Raw genomic sequence first — 21503 nt, forward strand, 5'->3', positions numbered from 1 at the left:
GGTACTGAAACTGATGTTACCTGCTAAAAATGTGTCATTAAGTTCTACAGACAAATGTCTACGTGGGGGCTGACCAGGGGTCCCTTGCTTTTTCATGCTGACACGGATGTCATATAGGGCATGAACAGTGGCCATTGCGGACATGTGATGACTGGGTGGGGGCTTAGAGCATACCCAACTTTTGGTTTTGTTGGCGGTTCTGGCTAGTCGCAGATGCATTTTAAATAAAAGGTTGGGGTATCTGCCGTCTTTTCCTCCGTTCACACACATGTAAAACATACAAACAAAAAGGAAAATGACACCCCTCATTCTTTGGTGTAGCTGAAAAGCTTCTTGCAGTGGCTTGCGTGCACCCAGTTGTCTCGTCCCTCGAGCTTGAGTGAGGTAGGTGTCGTCAGCTGGACTTGGTATGGTCCGGTAAATCGTGGCTCGAGTCCGGTTCTTTGATGTTTCTTTAGGATGACCCAATCACCTGGCTCAATAGAAAGAACACCTGTTATTGCATTTGGATCGGGGAGCGATTTGCGAACCCGATGGTGTATCTTCTGCAGCTCCCGTTGCAGAGATTGCACGTAACCTGTAAGCTGTGAATGCAAAGACGACAACTGTTGAGGAAAGTACAACCCTGTTTTGGGAGTTCCCCCAAACAACACCTCGTAGGGTGACAGCCCATGTGGTTGCCGAGGGGCATTCCGGATGGAATAGAGGGCAATGGGGAGACACTCAGGCCAAGGTTTTTTGGTATCGGCCATGATTTTGGAGATCCTGTTTTTAAGGATTCCGTTGAGACGTTCAACCTTACCGCTACTCTTGGGGTGATACGGGGTGTGTAGCCCTTGGTTGATGTGAAGGGCTTTACATACCTCTGCAAAGATCTGTCCAGTGAAGTGTGACCCCCTATCGAACTCGATGGTTTCAGGTAGACCCCAGCGGCACACAACCTCAGACAGGATTTTCTTCGCTGTGGTACTAGCGTTTGCACACATCATGCAACTCACATGCCCTGGCCAGTGCCCACAGCTCCGCTTCCTGAGCTGACATATGTGCGTTCAAAGAGCAACCAGTGTGTGGCTTACCACCTTGGGTGTAGTACCTGGACCCATCGACAAAAAGATTTTTCGCTTCCGGTAGTGGCGTTTCCTTCACCGGGCTGATCGCCACTGACTCCAGTTTCATCAGAGAAATGCAGTCGTCCAACACAGGAAGAAGAGAAGCTGAGTTAAGAATAGTGCATTGTTTGATAGTGAGGTTAGTAGTGGTTAGGAGGGCTTTCCCCTGAGAGGGGTACCTTGCCTTGGATGTCCTGTTTTCGCAAGGCCGTTCTTGCTACACTGGTGTCGGTGAGGCAAGGGAGGGGATATTTTAATTCCTCTAGAAAAAGATGGACCTGGGCCGACACCGATTTGCCAACTTCCTATGAGGATTCGTAGGAGTTACTTACCATGGTGGTAAACAGAAGGAGCTGGGCTGAAGCAGGGAGAAGGGAGAGGTAGAGGCTGAGGCATAGATACAGAAGACATGGAAGGTACGTCAAGAGTGACGTCACTAGCAGAAGAGACAGGTGCAGTTATACCTATCTCAGCCACTGTTGGTTGTTCGGGAACCCCAGCAGACCCTGACCCTGCCTGCCTTAGTAGAGTCAGCCCTCAAAGAGCTTCCTCCACCTCTGACACTGGATCCTCCCTGTTTTATTCCCTCTGGAGGCCAGGTATACATCACCTGGTTCTTCCGGACAGACACCAGTTTATGTATGCCCTGCTTCCCTAATTGGATTGACCTGTGGAATGATGAAAGTGGCTTTTCTCTCCCTGCACACAGTAGCTAACACAAGTCAACACAAAAGGAGGGGTTCTTGGATGTTACTTAGGGGTCACCGGTTGCCCGGAAACCTGTTAACTGACCTTTAGGAAAATTGTGTAAAGAAAAAACTTTCCTAATACACACAGACCCCTTTTCAACCTGAAAAACCGTTAAAAAGGACAAAGTGGAGCCTTATGAAAAACACGGGATGTTTCGCAGTAAAAACAATTACACAGAGGTAAACCGAAAAACTGCGCCAAAAATAACCCCTGTTGCTGACGCAAAAATCGCTCCTACCAGTGCCGCTAAACGATCCGCGCTACACACGTGATCTTCGCTGCAACCGCCTAAAAAAAACAAACCCGCTTTACAATAAGGAACCACTTTTAACAAAGAAAAACACAATCACTATACAAGAAATCTATGTGCAAAAACCCAAACTTCACCGCGCTCACTAAATGTGGAACACGTGAGGGAAAAACTCGCTTAACACACTTTAAATTGGCTGGCAATACGCAAATTTAAAGCTAAAAGCAAACAACTTAACTATAAAAATTTGGATTAAAAACACAATGTGGGTCAAATGCATATAGAAAACTGCATATACATTGCACAGAGATTACTGCACATGTGGTAGTCAACAAAATGGCCACCAGAGAAAGCACATGTGGTAGTCAACAAAATGGCCACCGCAAGAGAAAGCCCATTGCAGACACTAGCCTCAAAATTGCCTCTAACCTCTTACATAAAACAGACTTTTGGACAAAACATACACTGGACAATTGCACAACAATATACAGTACACATACAACACAATTTGGCACAATCACAGAACAGACATAGAAAAACCGACATATCACACTAACATGCGCATGTAACAGAAAAGACCCACTGCTGCATGCTCAGGATTCACACAGCAGGTAGGATTTGACACCAAATCTTGCTCTCTTGGATGCGATGTACTGTACCCAGCTGAGCCTTCCCTTGTAGGCCATTAGACTTTCGTCTGTACGGATGTCTCTCTCTGCCCCATAGCTCTGCTGGAAATTCCTGAGAATTATTTGGGAGACTTCCCAAATTTTCTTTAGTTTGGGGGCCGAATGAGTCGATTCGTCAAAATCCTCATTGTTTGTGGAATGCAAAAATTTCATGATGAGTGAAAAACAATACTCCGACATGACTGTGTGCTAAAGAATGGTGTGGCAAGCATTTTGTTGGTGGTCCAATACCACTTCTGCAGCGGTTTCCCCACCAGGAATCTTGGCGGTGCTGGCGTACCACAATCAGTAGTGCACCATGTTCGCAGATCACTGACGTCAATTTCAGATTCTATGCTGTCTTTACTGTCGGTGTCTTAAGAAAAATTTCCCCATGAGTCATTATCGCTCAATTGAAGTACCTCCTCGCTGTTTTTGTTTGCCAGCTCATAAAAAACAGCTTTGGCGCTAGCGAGACGCTTTTTGGAAGCAATGAGTGCAAAACTGTTTTTAGTCACAGAAACTGAAAAACTGCACTATGGATACATCTGAGGTAATGATACAATGTGGTAATGATACAATGTCTTCACAAGAGTAATACTTTATTTTTACACAGGTCTAATTTTTAAATTCCCGCCTCCCGCAAGCCCCTCCCCCCGCTGGCACAGCGCGGCTGTCTCACGCTAATCACACAGATCAGCATGTGACAGCCGGGAAGGAGACGGGACGGTCAGAGTGGATGGCTTGAGGCGGCTGCAGGACCAGGGACATGAATCGCAGGACCAGGTATGTATTTTATGCTGACCCCGAGTCTGGTTCGGGGTCACCGCTTTTGACAGCTAGATTTAACCCCAAGCCAGACTCGGGAAAACCGCTAGGGCAGTTAAAGCAGTTATTTCCTCTGTCACTGGTCTTTTCCTCCTGGCATCCATCCCCAAGTTTAAAACATTGGGTTTATATTTCATTTAGGAGGCCCTGCCCATTGCTGCCATTCTTGCCTAGGTGAGAATGACTTGTTCTGCACCCACAGCCTCCTGGACTATCCCCATCACACATCCCGGGAGGCTGAAAGGACCAGGTACAGAGCAGCTGGAGAGTGGAGCTGCAAATGTCATCAAGGGCCTGCTTGAACCTGAAAGAGCTAGACTACTGATGACATCACAGAGGAAGATAGTGATGCAGGACCCAGCGTGTGTCAATGGTGTGATCACAGGACAATAACACTCTATTCACTGGGCAGGTGAGTATGTGAATCAAAGACAACGCTACACAACCGGTATGAAGGGGACAGAGGGAAAAAAACTGCATTACACTTTCAGAGATCAGTGTGCCAGCGCACGCTGGAGCATCTTAGAGAGGCTTGATGGGATCAGTTTCACAGTGAAGAGGGAGCTTGGAATATGATAATTTACTACACCTTATTTCTCTACCCCTAGACTTAATGAGCATTTAACCCTTGCATTGTGGGGGCAAGGGTATTTTTTTTTCTGCCTGTTGTGGGAATGAAACCACTAAAATACTCGCCTCCACCTCCCAGCGAGGTGCTGCTCCATCCTTCACTGGCCACAGTCATCTTTTCCCCAGGCTGCTTGGGATTGCTGGATTTTTCTTGGGAAATCAAATGATCCCGTGCACGTGCGACAAATTCACTATGATACAGCTGGAGTCTGCAGGGAATGCAGTCTGAGCTGCTCATACACAGCTCAGTGTACATTCAGTAGTATACTGAGAGTAGCAGGGGCAATTTATGATATCAGTCGGCCCAAGATCATAAACTGGGCTCCATTGCTTGTTAAAAAGTGGGGTGTGGCCGTGGCAAACAGTAGGTGTGGCCAAATGGCATTGATGGTGGGAGGGGCTTAAGGGGCAAGGCTAAAAAAAAAAAAAACGAGGTCAGTCTGTCCCTCAGTATAATGCCCCTTCAGGTCAGCCTGTCCCTCAATATAATCCTTTCCCCAGACCAGTCTGTCCCCCAGTATATAACACCATCCCCCCCCCCAGTCTTTCTGCCCCTCAGTATATTGTCCCCCAGTATATAAACCGCTGTGTACGCTGTGCGTACATATGTGGGGGTGGGGAGTCTTGAAAAATTTGGGGGTGCTATATGCTTGGGTGTAACTTCCATTTAAAAAATAAATAAACTTTTTTTTTTTTTAATCATACGAGACAAAAAGTCCCCTGTGTGATGATTTTTGGTGACAGGTTCTCTTTTTTTGAGACATGCAGGGTCTAAAAGACCCTGCATGTCTCCCCTGCACATAGCACTGCATTACATTCTTTCACTGCCTCAATGACATGGAATCTGTCGAACAGGAACCCGAAAGTGACATCACATCACTTCCGGATAAGGGGAAGGGAGCGGATGTGTCCGCTCTCATCCTCCCTCTATACCACATCCCTCGGCACCCGCTGAACCAGTGTCGGGCCCGCAGATGGGCAAGCGGAAGCCCGGGACATATAGCTGGGGAGAGGCTGACACTGGGCTGTGCTGCTGCCCGATTGCTTCCACACAGCCCACAGTGCAGCGGGATGTGGTATAGGGGAGGGAGGAGGAGAGCGGACACATCCGCTCCCCTCCCCTTCTCCTGATCCGGAAGTGATGTGACATCACTTCCAGGTCCCCGTTCGACAGATTCCATGTCATTGAGGCTGCTGCCCGATTGCTTCTACCTAACAGGTGAGCCCTGCTAATGGCAAAAAAAAACTACCTGCCCGGCGCCCAGGACTATATGTCCCGGGCGTCGAGTGATAAGAATTGGACATCCCTGGGCAGTATGGTGCGTGATTCAGCACATTGCAAGACTCCAATTTTTTGGTTTGTTCATTCATGGTGCTGTACAGCTGTCTGTGTCACCTTCTTAGAAACTCCTGATCCTGCCGATCTACTGATGTGTAAAATTTACTCATAAGTATGGAAAATCTTTTGTACATGGTGTAAACAGAAACATGTAACTTCTACTTCTGTTCCAATAATCCTGGAGTTTCTCCAGGATGGTGTAGAAAAAGGGTGGTGGTCAGCACACTTCGAGTGCAAATTGCTGCACTTTCATTTTTTCTTGATGCTAAATTGGCAAAAGAACCTTTTATTTAAGCGGTTTTTGGTGGCCAGGGAGAGAATTGACCCGGCCACAAAAGGGAGGTTTCTGCCTTGGGATCTGACCAGAGTGTTAGTGTCCTTATCAAAGCACCCATTTGAACTAATAGAGGAGGTTCCCTTTAAGATTCTGACCTTTAAAATGTTTTTTTTTGTTGGCTATCATCACGGCCAGAGGAGTAGGAGACCTACAAAGTGTGTTGATAAAGGGAACCCCTTTTGGTGCATCTGCCAGATAGGGTCATCCTCAGGCCATACCCAGTGTATCTACTAAAGGTAGTTTCCCCTTTTCATAAGACACAGGAAATGCAAAAGAAAAGAAATGTCACTCTTTGGATGTGCGGCGGTGTCTCTTCACTTATTTGCAGAGGGCCAAAGATTTTAGGAGATCCAACTATCTGTTAATCCTATATTCTAGACCAAGGAAGGGACTCCAAGCTTCTAAAGCTTTGGCCTCCAGGTGGATTAGGCAAACTATTGCCCTAGTTTATGAACGTTCAGGCATTCCTGCACCAGAAATAAGTAAATTCTCATTTACTCAGGGCCATGGCTGCATCGTGGGCAAAGAAAGCAGGGGCCTCCTGGGTACAGATTTCACAGTGCAGCAACCTGGTCCAGTCTAGACACCTTGAAGCATTGCTGGATAGATGTACTATCACAACAAGACTTAGCCTTCAGCTGGAAGGTGCTACAGGCTGTGGTCCCACCCTAATGCAGTCCATAGACTGTTCGTTTAATTTTTTTTTTCGATTTTTCGTCCGAAAGAATATTCGGACGATTTTTCGCACCGTTTGTGGGGCAATGTCATTGGCCGATTTTCACGGTTCCTCTTCATTTCTTTTATCAGTCATGCTGGAAAATTTCTGAAAAACGGTTGATTTTCGCAATCATTGGTGGCAACAGAACTGCCGATGTTTCGGTTTTCGGCTGATAAACAAACCATCTATAGCCTGCATAAGGTAGGCCTGCGGTTACTTGATTATTCTCTCAGGTGTGCCGTCCTGGAAGGTGAGCGGAAACAAACTGTTAGACTTGCCAGTAATGCTGTTTCTAGCAACTTTCCAGAATGGTAAGCCTACTTCCCACCCTGGTAAAGGGGGAGGAAAAATGAAAGAAAGTAGTAGGTGGTGAGTACCTATTTTGTGTGAAATTATTCCCCTTGTGGACCAGTTTCAGAAGTTACTTTATTGCCAACTGAGTGGCAAGGGGAAGGGTGGAGACTTTATAACATTTGTGAATTGATTGGGTTTCCAGCAGGAAGGAAAAGGAGGGGAAAGCGCCTCTAAGTGCAGTATTAACAGTTTATTAGAGGTCTGAAGAAGGAGCCTATTGAACATGCTCCGAAATGCATTACTGCCCCTTTCACCTGCTACATCTGACTCTGCTCTCCAAGCTTCATTTTTGATGCACAGGCACATCCTGGACTCTATTTCCTGATCCTATAGGCATAGCTTGCTGCTGGACGGCTGGATGTCCCACCTGGATCCAATTACCACACGATGAGTCTTTTTAACCGTTTATCTTGTAAGTGCAAATTTTCCATTGTCTACTAATAAATTGTTAATACTGCACTTGGAGGCGTCTTCCTCTCTTTTTTCTTGTTACTGCATTAGAGCCTTGCTTCCACTCTAAGAAGAGCTGCCTCAGTGTTACTGCTTCCATCCATCGCTGACATCCATCTGGCACCTTTATCTTACAGCTACAGAGGTTGGGCTCCAACAAGCGCGCCCTATATCACATACATTTTCCAGCAGAAAGGAGCCTCTAATCTCTCAGGTTTGCCATCCTGGAAGGTTCTTAGAAACAAAGTTATTTGTTAAGTCTAATTGTTGGTTTTCAGTTGTCTTGATTGGCAGAAGTAGTAGTCCCACAAAGTTCAAAGGTCTGAGCCCCACTTTGTCCAAGCTCTTTGCACTGCAAAGACCTGCATATAAAGGTGAAACTTGAAAAATTAGAATATCGTGCAAAAGTTCATTTATTTCAGTAATACAACTTAAAAGGTGAAACTAATATATGAGATAGACTCATTACATGCAAAGCAAGATAGTTCAACCCGTGATTTGTCATAATTGTGATGATTATAGCTTACAGCTCATGAAAACCCCAAATCCACAATCTCAGAAAATTAGAATATTACATGCAATCAATAAAACAAGGATTATACATAGAACAATATCTGACCTCTGAAAAGTATAAGCATGCATATGTACTCAGTACTTGGTTTGGGCCCCTTTTGCAGCAATTGTTGCCTCAATGTGGTGTGGCATGGAAGCTATCAGCCTGTGGCACTGCTGAGGTGTTATGGAAGACCAGGATGCTTCAATAGCGGCCTTCAGCTCTTCTGCATTGTTCGGTTTCCATGTCTCTCATATTTCTCTTGGCAATGCCCCTTAGATTCTCTATGGGATTCAGGTCAGGTGAGTTTGCTGGCCAATCAAGAACAGTAATCCCACGGTCATTGAACCAGGTTTTGGTGCTTTTGGCAGTGTGGGCAGGTGCCAAGTCCTGGTGGAAAATGAAGTCAGCATCTCCATAAAGCTTGTCTGCGGAAGGAAGCATGAAGTGCTCCAAAATCTCCTGGTAGACTGCTGCATTGACACTGGACTTAATGAAGCACAGTGGACCAACACCATTAACACAGACTGTGGAAACCTCAAACTGGACTTCAAGCATCTTGCAGTGTGCGCCTCTCCATTCTTCCTCCATACTCTGGGTCCTTGGTTTCCACTGAGATGCAAAAGTTGCTCTCAGAAAAGAGGACTTTGGACCACTGAGCAACAGACCAGGTCTGTTTTTCTTTAGCCCAGGTAAGACGCTTCTGACGTTGTTGTTCAGGAGCGGCTTTACAAGAGGAATACGACATTTGAAGCCCATATCCAGGATCCGTCTGTGTGTGGTGGCTCTTGATACACTGACTCCAGCCTCAGTCCACTCCTTGTGAAAGTCCCCAACACTTTTGAATAGCCTTTTCCTGACAATCCTCTCCAGGCTGCGGTCATCCCTGCTGCTTTTGCACCTTTTTTCTTCCACACTTTTCCCTTCCACATAACTTTCTATTAATGTGCTTTGATACAGCACTTTGGGAACATCCAACTTTGTTTGCAATTACCTTTTGAGGCTTTCCCTCCTTATAGAGAGTGTCATTGATGGTTTTCTGCACAACTGTCAGGTCAGCAGTCTTTCCCATGATTGTGATTCCTACAGAACCAGACTGAGAGACCATTTAAAGGCTCAGGAACCCTTTGCAGGTGTTATGGTTTAATTAGTTGATTAGAGTGGGACACTTTGAGCCTAGAATATTGCACCTTTTCACAATATTCTAATTTTCTGAGATTTGGGGTTTTCATGAGCTGTAAGCCATAATCATCACAATTATGGCAAATCACGGCTTGAACTATCTTGCATTACTGAAATAAATGAACTTTTGCACGATATTCTAACTTTTCGAGTTTCACCTGTAATCTAGTGGAAATTTCCTGTCCTGGTTAGCCTCAGAGTGGCATAGTCCCATTTTTTTTTTTTTGTTTACACATGTTATTTTATATTGTTAATATCATATGTATGTATATATGTGTGTATATATATATATATATATATATATATATATATATATTTTGTTATTGATATCTCTTTACTTTGCCCGGGCCGGTTGTTTTTTTGTTTTTCTTCATGCTTATATACTTTATTATATTTTTAGGGCACTGGAGGGGGAAACCTACGATCATAGGCTGCCCCTCCCTTCCATAATGCAGGGGAAGGGCAGGCAGCATCAAATGAAGGGGAAAATTCTACAGCCAGGGGGAAGAGCAGGCAGCAGCAAAAACGTTTTATGTAGAATCCTATGGCCAAAGGCTGCGCGCTCTTCCCCAAATAACAAATGTCTAAAATAAATAAACCAAAGGTAATCCTAAGGGTGCATTCACACTTGTGAATGCACCCTGTCTGTAATCGGCTGTGAGTAGGCAGCCCATTAAAAGCAATGGGAGGCTGCCAACTCTCGCAGCTAATCGTACCCACTCTCATGTAATCAGTCAAGGAATGATCACATGCGAGCAATCAGCCCTGGAAGCAGAATGCCTGTGTCCAGGGTTCGATCATTGGCATGTGATCACTGATTCAGCGATTACATGCAAGTGGATGTGATTAGATGTGAGAGCTGGCAGCCTTCTATTGTTTTCAATGGGTCTGCCTACTCACAGCAAACCATGGGAACCCTTACTGGGGTTTTCACAGCTGAATACAAACTGTGCATTTGCAATTGAGAATGTACCCTAAATGGAGAGGTATAGGTGCTGCCACATGGAAATAGTGCCTTTTGACTGAACATTTTGCCTTGGCCTTGCTGTCTTGTGAATGCACATATAGGTCTGTGCTTGTTTTGAAAATGCAATGCCAGAGGTGCCCATTTGCCTAAGACCTAGACCAGAGTCTAAGAAACTGCTCCAATTATGAGGGAAAAAAAGTAACTAAGGTGTTGAGAACTGAAGAGCTACAGTGGGGATCGAAAGTTTGGGCACCCCAGCTAAAAATTTGTATTAATGTGCATAAAGAAGCCAAGGAAAGATGGAAAAATCTCCAAAAGGCATCAAATTACAGATTAGACATTCTTATAATATGTCAACAAAAGTTAGATTTTATTTCCATCATTTACACTTTCAAAATAACAGAAAACAAAAAAATGGCGTCTGCAAAAGTTTGGGCACCCTGCAGAGTTAATATCTTGTACTGTCCCCTTTGGCAAGTATCACAGCTTGTAAACGCTTTTTGTAGCCAGCCAAGAGTCTTTCAATTCTTGTTTGAGGTATCTTTGCCCATTCTTCCTTACAAAAGTCTTCCAGTTCGTTGAGATTTCTGGGTGTCTGTCACGCACTGCTCTTTTAAGGTCTATCCATAGATTTTCAATTATGTTGAGGTCAGGAGATTGTGAAGGCCATGGCAAAACCTTCAGTTTACGCCTCTTGATGTAATCCCCCGTGGATTTCGAGGTGTGTTTAGGATCATTATCCATTTGTAGAAGCCATCCTCTCTTTAACTTCAGCTTTTTCACAGATGGCATCAAGTTACCATCCAAAATTTGCTGAAATTTTATTGAATCCATTTTTCCTTCTACTCGTGAGATGTTCCCTGTGCCACTGGCTGCAACACAACCCCAAAGCATGATTGATCCAACCCTATGCTTAACAGTTGGAAAGAGGTTCTTTTCATTAAATTCTGTGCCCCTTCTTCTCCAAACGTACCTTTTGCTCATTCCGGCCAAAAAGTTCAATTTTAACCTCATCGGTCCACAGAACTTGTATCCAAAATGCATCAGGCTTGTCTATATGTTCATTTGCAAAGTTCAAACGATGATTTTTGTGGTGAGGACGTAGAAGAGGTTTTCTTCTGATGACTCTTCCATGAAGACCATATTTGTACAAGTATCTCTTTATAGTGGAATAGTGTACCACAACTCCAGTGTCCAGCTGTTCTGTCTGATATTTTTCTTGGTCTTCCAGATCTTGCTTTAACTTCCACTGTTCCTGATGACTGCCATTTCTTAATTACATTCCGAACAGAGGATATTGACATCTGAAAACGCTTTGCTATCTTCTTATAGCTTTCTCCAGCTTTGTGAGCGTCAACTATTTTCAGTTTCAGTTTTCTAGACAACTGCTTAGAAGAACCCATGGTGCTGATTGTTGGGGCAAGGTCAGATGAGTCTGGGCATTTAAAACCTTTGAGATTGACATCACCTGGTCTTCCCAGATGATGATTGAGAACAATCCATGACACTAGCAGGTCTCAGCTTTGCAAAGGGGGCAGTGCATGCTATAAATTCTGCAGGGTGCCCAAACTTTTGCAGACGCCATTTTTTTGTTTTTTGTTATTCTGAAAGTGTAAATGATGGAAATAAAATCTAACTTTTGTTGACATATTATAAGAATGTCTAATCTGTAATTTGATGCCTTTTGGAGATTTTTCCATCTTTCCTTGGCTTCTTTATGCACATTAATACAAATTTTTAGCTGGGGTGCCCAAACTTTCGATCCCCCCTGTAGCTATGAATCAGTTGTTGCGGACATATCTTGCTCCTTGAGAGCCCTTTCACATCAGCATTCTGGCTAGGTTCACATCTATGCAGATTGCGGATTTTGTAATTTCACAGTGTGTTTTGCTTTGCGTTTTAGAACATGCGTTTTTTTATGTTTTTGCCAATAAGAAAGTATTGACTGCGGATGGTGCAACTTGGATGCAACTTTGGGTCTGATTTTGGATGCAACTTTGATAAGGCTTTGGATGAGTGCAACTTTGTGACTTTACATTCTGGCGTTGAAGTAGCATCCAAAAAGCTCCCATCTATAGTCGAACCCATCAAAGTCGCACCCATCCCGAGTTACATCAAAGTCACACCCATCCAAAGTTGCATCCAAGTTGCATCAAAGTCAGAACTTACCTATTGGAACAAAAACGCATAAAAAACTGAACACTTGCATTTTTTTTGGTGAGGGTCCATTAAAGTCTATTACACCGAAAATGCATTCTGCTGCGAGAAAAAAGTCCCTGACTTTTTCCAAAAAATGCACAGGCTCAAAACCCACAGATGTGAACAAGAGCCATAGGAAATTGTGTTAAATGGATTAGAGTGCGCTACTGCAAACTGAAAAACACACTGAAATATGCATAAGTGTGAACCTAGAGATAGTCTGGATCAATCTGTCAGTGTTTCATACGGATCCAGACTGAACCACAATGTATGTCTATGGGAGGACAGATGTAAACATCCACTGAATCTCTTTGTCTGTGGAGAAAAACAGAAAGTCTATGTGGTCATAAATACATACATGGATGATGACCATTTACATCTGTTTTTAGGCTTGTTTATACTTTTGGAACCTATAGCTATTTTCTTCAACAATTAAAAAGAGGACATGTAAAAAAAAAATTTAAGTAAATGGATGTAAACTGAATTGAACGGAGGATGGATGATTTTTCTTAAAAATGTGCAGATCTGTGATTACAGGCAGAACAAGTATTTTTTTAGCTTTCATGAAAATACCAGCAGATGACTCTGCTATATTGGACATTTTGAGAGTCTATGTATAAAAAAAAGTTGTCATGCAGATGTCTTAAGCATTTGCACAAGAACCACAAATGATCACTGTATGTTTTTGGTTATATGTTTTTTTTTTTCCGAAAAAGTTTTATTGAAGTATGAAAGGCAAAACAAGTCATAGACAGATACGGATCGCAGTCCGTGTACATCCTCTTACATGTTCTCCCGTAACGCAGACGGGATCAGGACATTAGATTAAATTGTAGATCATCATGAGACGAAGTCCCACAGTAAGGCAGATGCAAAAGATATAACCATAGCAGTACAGATAACAGTATGTAATTTAGATAAATGCGGTATACACTAGTCTCTATGTAGGGAGAGCTCAAATAACAGGACTATGAAGTGCAAGACAAATGTATCATCTCAAGGCATATATGTCCTATGTTTCCATATCCAAAAAGTGTGGGTTAGTTTTGTGGATTATTGTTACACCTGTACATCTATGAGTGTTCTGTACCTTATGAAAAATATAGCTAGTTAGAATATGAGAAACGGGGGTGCAAAAGAGAGAAAGAAAAGAGACGAGCGTGGGAATGGAGGGAGAATATGAGATGTAATATCATAATGAGGTGGGGGGGAACATAGAGGACAAATAGATAGGGAAGATGGGGAAAAAGAAAAAAAAAAAAAGGGGGGTGGGGGAGGATGAGGTTTAGAATTAAATAGGCATAACCAAACCAATCACATCAATTAGCATCGGCCTGGCTGTAACAGATTCTATCTTTAATTATATGGTTATCTCCAATGATCATTGGCTTCGTCTGTTGGCAATAATGTGGTATTTTTCTGAAATACCTCAATCAAAACGAAGTCCCACATTATGGCCACTAGATGGTGATCATTCATTGTGCCTGTGCAAAAACTTAGTGTTTACTATACTCAGGACCTTGCATTCACTATATCTGGTCTCTCACAGTACACAGAACATGGAAATGCAGTTATGTGCAAAATGTGATGATGCCAGAAGTCTTCAAAGCAAAATAGGAGAGTTTTTTTTTTAAAATAGCTTTGGTGCATGAAGAGAACTATGATTAAATTGGTGTTGCTGAATCTTGGCTTCATTCTTCACATAATTGGGGTATTATTATTCCTGGCTATGCTCTCTTTCGGAGACACCAAGTAAATTGTAAAGGGGAAGCTGTCTGTCTCAATGTGAAAAGTGATCTCAAAGTGAGTGTGAAAAAGGACCTAGTTGATGCAGAGTCTAATGAGGGTGAAGCATTATGGTTGGAACTGCATGTGTGTGCAAAGTTCACACTTCATCATCGTTTGTTACAAGCTACCCAGTGCTAATGAGGATGTGGAGACTCAGCTCCTTGCACAGACAGAGCTTCAAGGGCTGAGACAGTGATGATAATGGAGGATTTTAACTACCCTGAAATTGTCTGGAGTAATGGCACGACTAGAACAGTTAAAGGGCAATCAATGGTCAATTTTTTTGGTACAGTTCATAGAGGCCCCAACTAGAAATGATGCTGTGCTGGACATGGTAATCTCAAACCATGCAACACTTATTACTAATGTTCATATAGGACATCTGGGTAGCAGTGATCATAACATGATTCCATTTAATGTTAACTGTAAATAACAAGCACATACTGGAAAGAAAAAACACTTAACTGTAAGGGTTTATGTACACTAGGAACTAAAATAAAACACAAGAAAAACGCTGGATAAAAAAAACACTGATATTAGCATTTTTGCCGGTGTTTTTCAGTTTTGTGGTGGCGTTTTGCTGGCATTTAGCAGTGAACAGCAGGTTGTTAAAGGGTAACTCCACTTTTGTGGGAAAATAATTAGCAAGAAGATAATATAGCGTATACAATTGGGACTCCAGTCATATTGTAATTAAATGTTAAGATTTACCTTTCCTTTTCAATCAGCAGCGCTGTAATTTGCTTTAAAATGGAATGCAATATGGTGACCTGGAGGTGTTCTATATACTGCTGGTAATGTAATTTGTTGCTTGAGTGATTGGCTTACTGATTTCCCCAGAAGTCTGCACTAAGATACAAATCACATTTTTTGTATCCCCTACCACAAATATGTAATTTTTGATGAGATACCCCCAAAGGGAAATCACGTTTAGAAGGATGCAGAACTTGCAAATTTCCTTATTGGAGCCCTGCAGGTGCAGCAGCTGATTGATAAATATAAAGACACTCCCATTTTCCTTCACTTAGCACATGGACACAGACAAACAAATAGCTGTTTCTTCAGAATAACAAAAGGTAGGAATCTGTAACTTTCATTAAAATCCTTGCAATGTACATAGATCACCCAAAGGGGAATGTTTTTTTTTTTTTTCTCCAATAAAAGTGGAGTTACTCTTTAACGAGTGGATGACCACCCACGTCCTTAACCGGTGACTCATCAGCTGTCAGTGGAGAATCCAAACAAAAGAATGCTTGCATTAAAAAAAAAAATAATGCACAGGGTTCCCCCATATTGATGGGGACAAGGGCCTCTTCTCCACCACAATGTGTGGTGGTTGTGGGGGTCTGCAGGCAGGGGGCTTGTTTAGCCTGGCTTTCGTGCGGAGCTCTTCCCCTTTTTTTTTTTTTTTTTTTTTTGGGTTACCAGTGGCTATGTTCTTCATGATCAATTTTTTTTTTTTTTTTAAATAAAGGACTTGCCAAAAAGTGTAACTTTTTTTGGTGAACAAGTAGGGGTAGAATGAACTCCCTACATGGGGGAGGGACAGGATCTGGGGGCCTACCAGGCTGCATGCTCAGGTAAGGTTCTGGTATGGATTTTGGGGGGTTCCCGTGCCTTTTTAATAAAAATGTATCTAATGCTGGCATTCTTCTGTTTACATTCAGCTGTCAGTGGGGAATCCCGCTCACTGCTGCTGAGTCATCTGATGTTAAGGTTGTGGCTTTTTCTTTCTCCTGGAAAATTGCTCCAGAAAATACAAATCGTAGAGTTTTTTTTTTTATTATGCTCTTAAATGCTGAGCTTAAAAAAAAAAAACCCTCTAGACTACAAAGTGTGCATGGACACATAGGCTAATATTATTTGCTACTAGAGGTAGAAAAAAAACTCTAAACACTGTTGCTAGAAGCATTTTTTAAGCTAGTGTGCATGGAGCAAAGTTTCCAAGCCTGGAGGCTGCTTTCCAAGACTTAGACTGGGAGGGAATATTGGCATTGATGAACACAGAACAGAAGTGGAAATTCTTCAAAATGACTGTATGCGAACACACTGCAAAATATATTCCCATGGGCAATAAGTTTAAAAGACTAAAAATAAAATGTGGCTCAAGGTGAAAGTTAAAAAAAAAAGCTATAAATAATAAGAAAAGAGCTTTTATAAATTATAAAAATGAAGGACCGCTATCATCGTTTAAACATTTAACAGAATATATAAAAAGGAAATCAAGGCTGTAAAAATTGAAAACGAACAACAGATTGCAAAAGATAGGACAAAACCCCAAAAATTCTTCAAATATATTAATAGTAAAAAAAGTCAGGTCCGAACATGTAGACTCTTTACAAAATAATCTAGAGTGGGTAACTGGAGACAAGGAGAAGGCAAATTTATTAAATACCTTCTTCAGCTCTGTGTATACAAAGGAGCATGGGGGAGCTCTTGTCCATAAGCAGCATGGTATTGACACAGCCACAGATGATCCACATTTGCTCACAATTAATATGATCCAGAAATATTTGGATAGAAATAGGTGAATAAAGCACATGGACCAGATGACATACACCCACATTAAATTGAGTCATTTCAAAGCCATTGTTTCTAATTTTTCGAATCTTTTCAATTACTGGCATAGTACCACTGGAGTGGTATAAGACCAATGTGGTGCCTATTTGTCTTGAACAAGTAACTATAAACCTGTTAGTTGGAAATATACTGGAGAGTTTAATAAAAGACCACATAAATGAGTTTCTGCTAGAAAAAAATATTTTAAGCAACAGACAGCATGGATTCATGAAATACAGAAATTGTCAAACAAATTTTGATTTATTTTTATGAGTTGGTAAGTAAGACCTTAGACAAAGGAGTGGCTGTGAATACAGTATACTTGAATTTTGCAACAGCATTTGACACAGTTCCACACACACACAGAAAATGTATAGGGTAAAGTCTACAGTCTTGGAACAAAGTTTGTAAATGGATAGAAAACTGACTACAAGGTTTTTAGTGGTGTACCCTAAGGTTCAGTGTTGGGACCCTTACTTTTTATTATGTTTATACATTTATATAGGGTCTGATATTAAAAATACCATTTTAGCCTTTGCAGATGACACCAAGCTATGCAGTGGAACAATGTCCTTACAGGATGTCTTCAACTTACAACCGACCTCAATGCACTGTTTAATTGGGCATGTGAGAAATGAGATTTAATGTTGATAAATGTGGAATTATGCACTTGGGGGCTAAAAATATGTATAGAAGTATGTGTGTGTGTGTGTATATGTATAGATAGATAGAAATATGTATGTATATACTATATTTCCTAAAGTAATGGGACGCACATGAACTTTAATGACATCCCAGTCTTAGTCCATAAAGTTCAATATTGAGTTGGCCCACCTTTTACAGCTGTAACCGTTTCAATTTTTCTGGAAAAGCTGTCCATAACGTTTAGGAGTGTGTCTCTGGGAATGTTTGACCATTCTCCCAAAAGCGCATATGTGAGGTCAGGCACTGATGTCAGATGAGAAGGCCTGGCTCGCAGTCTCCGCTCTAATTCATCCTTAAGGTGTTCTATTGGGTTGAGGTCAGGACTCTGTGCAGGCCAGTTAAGTTCCTTCACCCCAAACTCGTTTATCCATGTCTTTATGGACATTGCTTTGTGTCCAATATGTCTTGGTATGTTGACACCTTAAGAGTTCCCTTCACTGGAACTAAGGGGCCAAGCTCAACCTCTGAAAAACAACCCCACACCATAATCCCCCCCCCCCCTCCACCAAACTGTACACTTGGCACAGTGCAGTCAGGCAAGTACCGTTTTGGCAACCGCCAAACCCAGACACATCCATCGGATTGCTAGAAAGAGAAGTGTGATTTGTTACGCCAGAGAACACATCTCCACTTCTCGAGTCCAGTAGCAGCATGCTTTACACCACTGCATCCAACGCATTGCATTGCAATTGGTGATGTAAGACTTGGATGCAACTGTTCGGCCATGTAAACCCATTCCATGAAGCTTTTTTATGAACAGTTGTGCCAGTCTGAAGGCCATATGAAGTTTAGAGGTCTTTGGCTGTTGACTCTGCAGACAGTTGGCGACTTCTGCACACTGTGCACTTCAGCATGAGCTGACCTTGCTCTGGAAGCAGCTGGGAACAACAGCAACTTAACCACTTGCCGCCCAGCCACCGCATATAAACGGTTGCAGGGCGGCACTCGTAGGCAAAACCACGCTTTAAAACGTGGTTCTGCAAAACAGGTAGGGGGCGCACGTAAGGCGTGCACCTGCCCTGCTTGTCCCGCGGGTGTCAGCAGCGGGTCTACGCCGCTGGGTCACGGCCAGTTATTTTCCCTTGATGAGCGGTGATCGCTGTCACAGAGCAGGGCTGCATTGTTTACACACAGCCCTGCTCTGTGACAGTTCCCCGACAAGCTGAAGAGGGAGAGAAGAGTTTCTCTCCCTCGATCAGCTCCCCCCTCCCTCCCCCCATCCAGTACACACCCCCGCCCCCTAGTAAAACACTCCCCTCACACAGTAAACACTAAATATGTTAACCCCTTCCTCCCCAGTGACAGTACAGTGTCAGTGGGTTTTTTTTTCACTGATCACTGTATTGGTGTCACTGGGGATGTCAGTGACCCCAAGTCAGTTCCCCCCCAGTGTCAAAATGTCTGCCGCAGTCCCACCATAAGTCGCTGATCGCCGCCATAATTCGCTGATCGCCACCATTATTAGTATAAAAAAAATTAAAAATCCCAGTATCTTTCCTGCCTTTTGTAAACGCTATAACTTTCACGTAAACCAATTAATTTACACGTATTGGTTTTTTTTTTTTTGTAGCAAAGACATGTCGCAGAATGCATTTTGGCAGAAATTTATGACTAAATTTGATTTTTGCATTTTTTTTTACTGGACATGTTTTATAGCAAAAAGTCCAAAATATCGTTTTTTTCCTCAAAATTGTCAGCCTTTTTTTTTATAGTGCAAAAAATAAAAACCGCACAGGCGATCAAATACCACCGAAAGAAAGCTCAATTTGTGGGGAAAAAAAGGATGTAAATTTCATTTATGTACTGTATTGCATGACCGCCCAATTGTCCGTTTAGCGCAGCGCTGTATAGCAGAAAAATGGCGTAAATTGCAGTATTTATACCATAGTTTGTAGACGCTATAACTTTCACACAAAGCAATCAATATACACTTATTGGGATTTTTTTTTTACCAAAAACATGTAGCAGAATACATTTTGGCCTAAATTTATAGCCAACTTTGAATTTACTATATATTTTTATAGCTGAAAGTAAAAAATATTGTTTTTCTTCAAACTTTTTGGCCTTTTTTTGTTTATGGCGTGAAAAATACAAAGCGCACAGGTGATCAAATTACACCGAAAGAAAGCTCTATTTGTGTGAAAAAAAGGACATAAATTTTGTTTGGGTACAGCATTGCATGACCGCGCAGTTATCATTTGAATTAGTGCAGCTCCGAGTAGTAAAAAGAGGCCTGGTCATTAAGGGGGGTAAATCCTCTGGAGCTCAAGTGGTTAAAATGACAGTTTGTTATAATGCCACTAACAGTTGACCGTGGAATATTTAGTACCCAGGAAATTTCACGGATGGACTTATTGCACAGGTGGCAACCTATCACAGTACCACACTTGAATTCATGGGGCTCCTGAGAGCGACCTATTCTTTCACAAATGTTTGTAGAAGCAGTCTGCATGCCTAGGTGCTTGATGTTATACACCCTTGGCCATGGAGGTGATTGGAACACCTGAATCCAATGATTTGGAGGAGTGTCCCAATACTTTTGGCGATATATTGTATATGCATACACATACTAGGAGGGTACAGCTGGGGGAATCAGTGGTGGAGAAGGATCTAGGTGTTCTGGTAGATCATAGGCTTAATAAAAGCATGCAATTTCAAACTACAATTTCCAAAGCAAGTTTCCCAAGCAAGGTCTGTTCTTGTATTAAAAGAATTATGGACTGCAGAGAGAGAGGCATATTTTTACCCCTATACAAATAGTTTGTAACACCTCATCTGGAATATGTAGTTCAGTTTTGGGCCCCAGTAACAAAAAAGATATTGGGGAACTGGAGAACGTGCAGAACAGGGCAACCAGTTTGATGAGAGAAAAGGAGGAGCTCAGCTATGAGGAAAGATTAGCTGAACTGGATGTGTTCTCTCTTGAGGAGAGATTAAGGGGGGTGGTCTATATACTGAACTTTTGGTATAGAGTTATTCCCTTTAAGGTAATTACAGAGAACAAGGGGGCACTATTTACAGCTAAAGGAAATGAGACTTAACATACAAATATGGAAAATCTCAGTGTGAAAATTATGGAATAGACTCCCTGAAGAGTTGGTTCTGGCCAACTCAGTAGATTGTTTTAAAAAAGGATTCTTTCCTAAAAGCACAAAATAAAACTAGATACTAATATTTTATAGGTAAAGTTGATCCAGGGAAAATCTGATTTTGCTTCTTGGAACAAACCATCCCCACCCTCACTGGAGCAAGTTAAATCATTCTTCTTTGGGGTTTTTGCCTTCCGCTGGATCAACTGTGGGCATAGGATTGTGTATGTGGAGATTTTCTATTGTGTTTTTGTTTTTGCACATTTCCCATGTGTTGTGGGGATTTGTGCATGTCCCTTCCCTCCAATCGGCTCTCAGCTCTCCTCTCTTTGCTGGGCAGTGTGTGATTTTTAGATCCACACCATCTGCTTTCTGAAAGTTCAGACAAGCTGTGTAAATCTTGAACTGATATACAGGAGAGTGCTGCAGATAAACTAGTACAGCATATGTAGGAGGATTTATTTAATCTCTATGCATCACCCAAGTCTCTTCACTGGGTATATGTAAGCATTTAAAAAGTGTAAATCTCCTGCGCTACTAAGCCTATACTAAGAATATCAAATGAAGCTGCCAACATCCAATCATATACCAGATGATAAATCAAATAATGAAAAAGGAAATGATGTGGCGCTACTACCTATGAATAAACCCTAAACCTGTAAAAAATACACGCAAATAAAGTGATATTATAGTGCATGTGATAAATGCCAACTATATAAGTGAAAAAAGGAACATGCATAAGCTGATAATGATGCCTAAACGCAGTGTATGTGCATAGAAAACAAACCACACAACACTCAGACCACTCTGGACTGAATGTCCAATTTTCACGTGATCGTGAGTAATCCATTGATAGGACTACTATAGGTGCTCCAAATTTCTCAAAAAAATATACCCCACATAAAGTATCAAAACGCATGTACATGTAACATATATACAAAATTAATCAACCCACTAAATCAATATGTTAAACACATCACATTTCGCGCAAATACTCACTAAAACGATGAAAAACACAAATATATCTA

General features: G+C 42.1%; 1 protein-coding gene across 3 annotated transcripts in view; it reads left to right on the forward strand.

The window, feature by feature from the left end:
• INPP1 (inositol polyphosphate-1-phosphatase) overlaps positions 1-21503 on the forward strand; it is a 166029-nt gene that overhangs the window by 6113 nt on the left and 138413 nt on the right. The window contains exon 2 of one of the 3 annotated variants that reach the window (XM_089690221.1): positions 6719-6830. The exons of the other annotated variants lie outside the window; for them this stretch is intronic. The gene's annotated coding sequence lies outside the window, so the exon portion shown is untranslated. The remainder of the gene's footprint in view (positions 1-6718; positions 6831-21503) is intronic. 3 annotated transcript variants of the gene reach the window in all.

The sequence above is a fragment of the Staurois parvus genome, unplaced genomic scaffold (genome assembly GCF_062004578.1).
Source record: "Staurois parvus isolate SC_StPar_1 unplaced genomic scaffold, SC_StPar_1.0 ptg000522l, whole genome shotgun sequence".
In the NCBI taxonomy this organism is placed as follows: Eukaryota; Metazoa; Chordata; class Amphibia; order Anura; family Ranidae; genus Staurois; species Staurois parvus.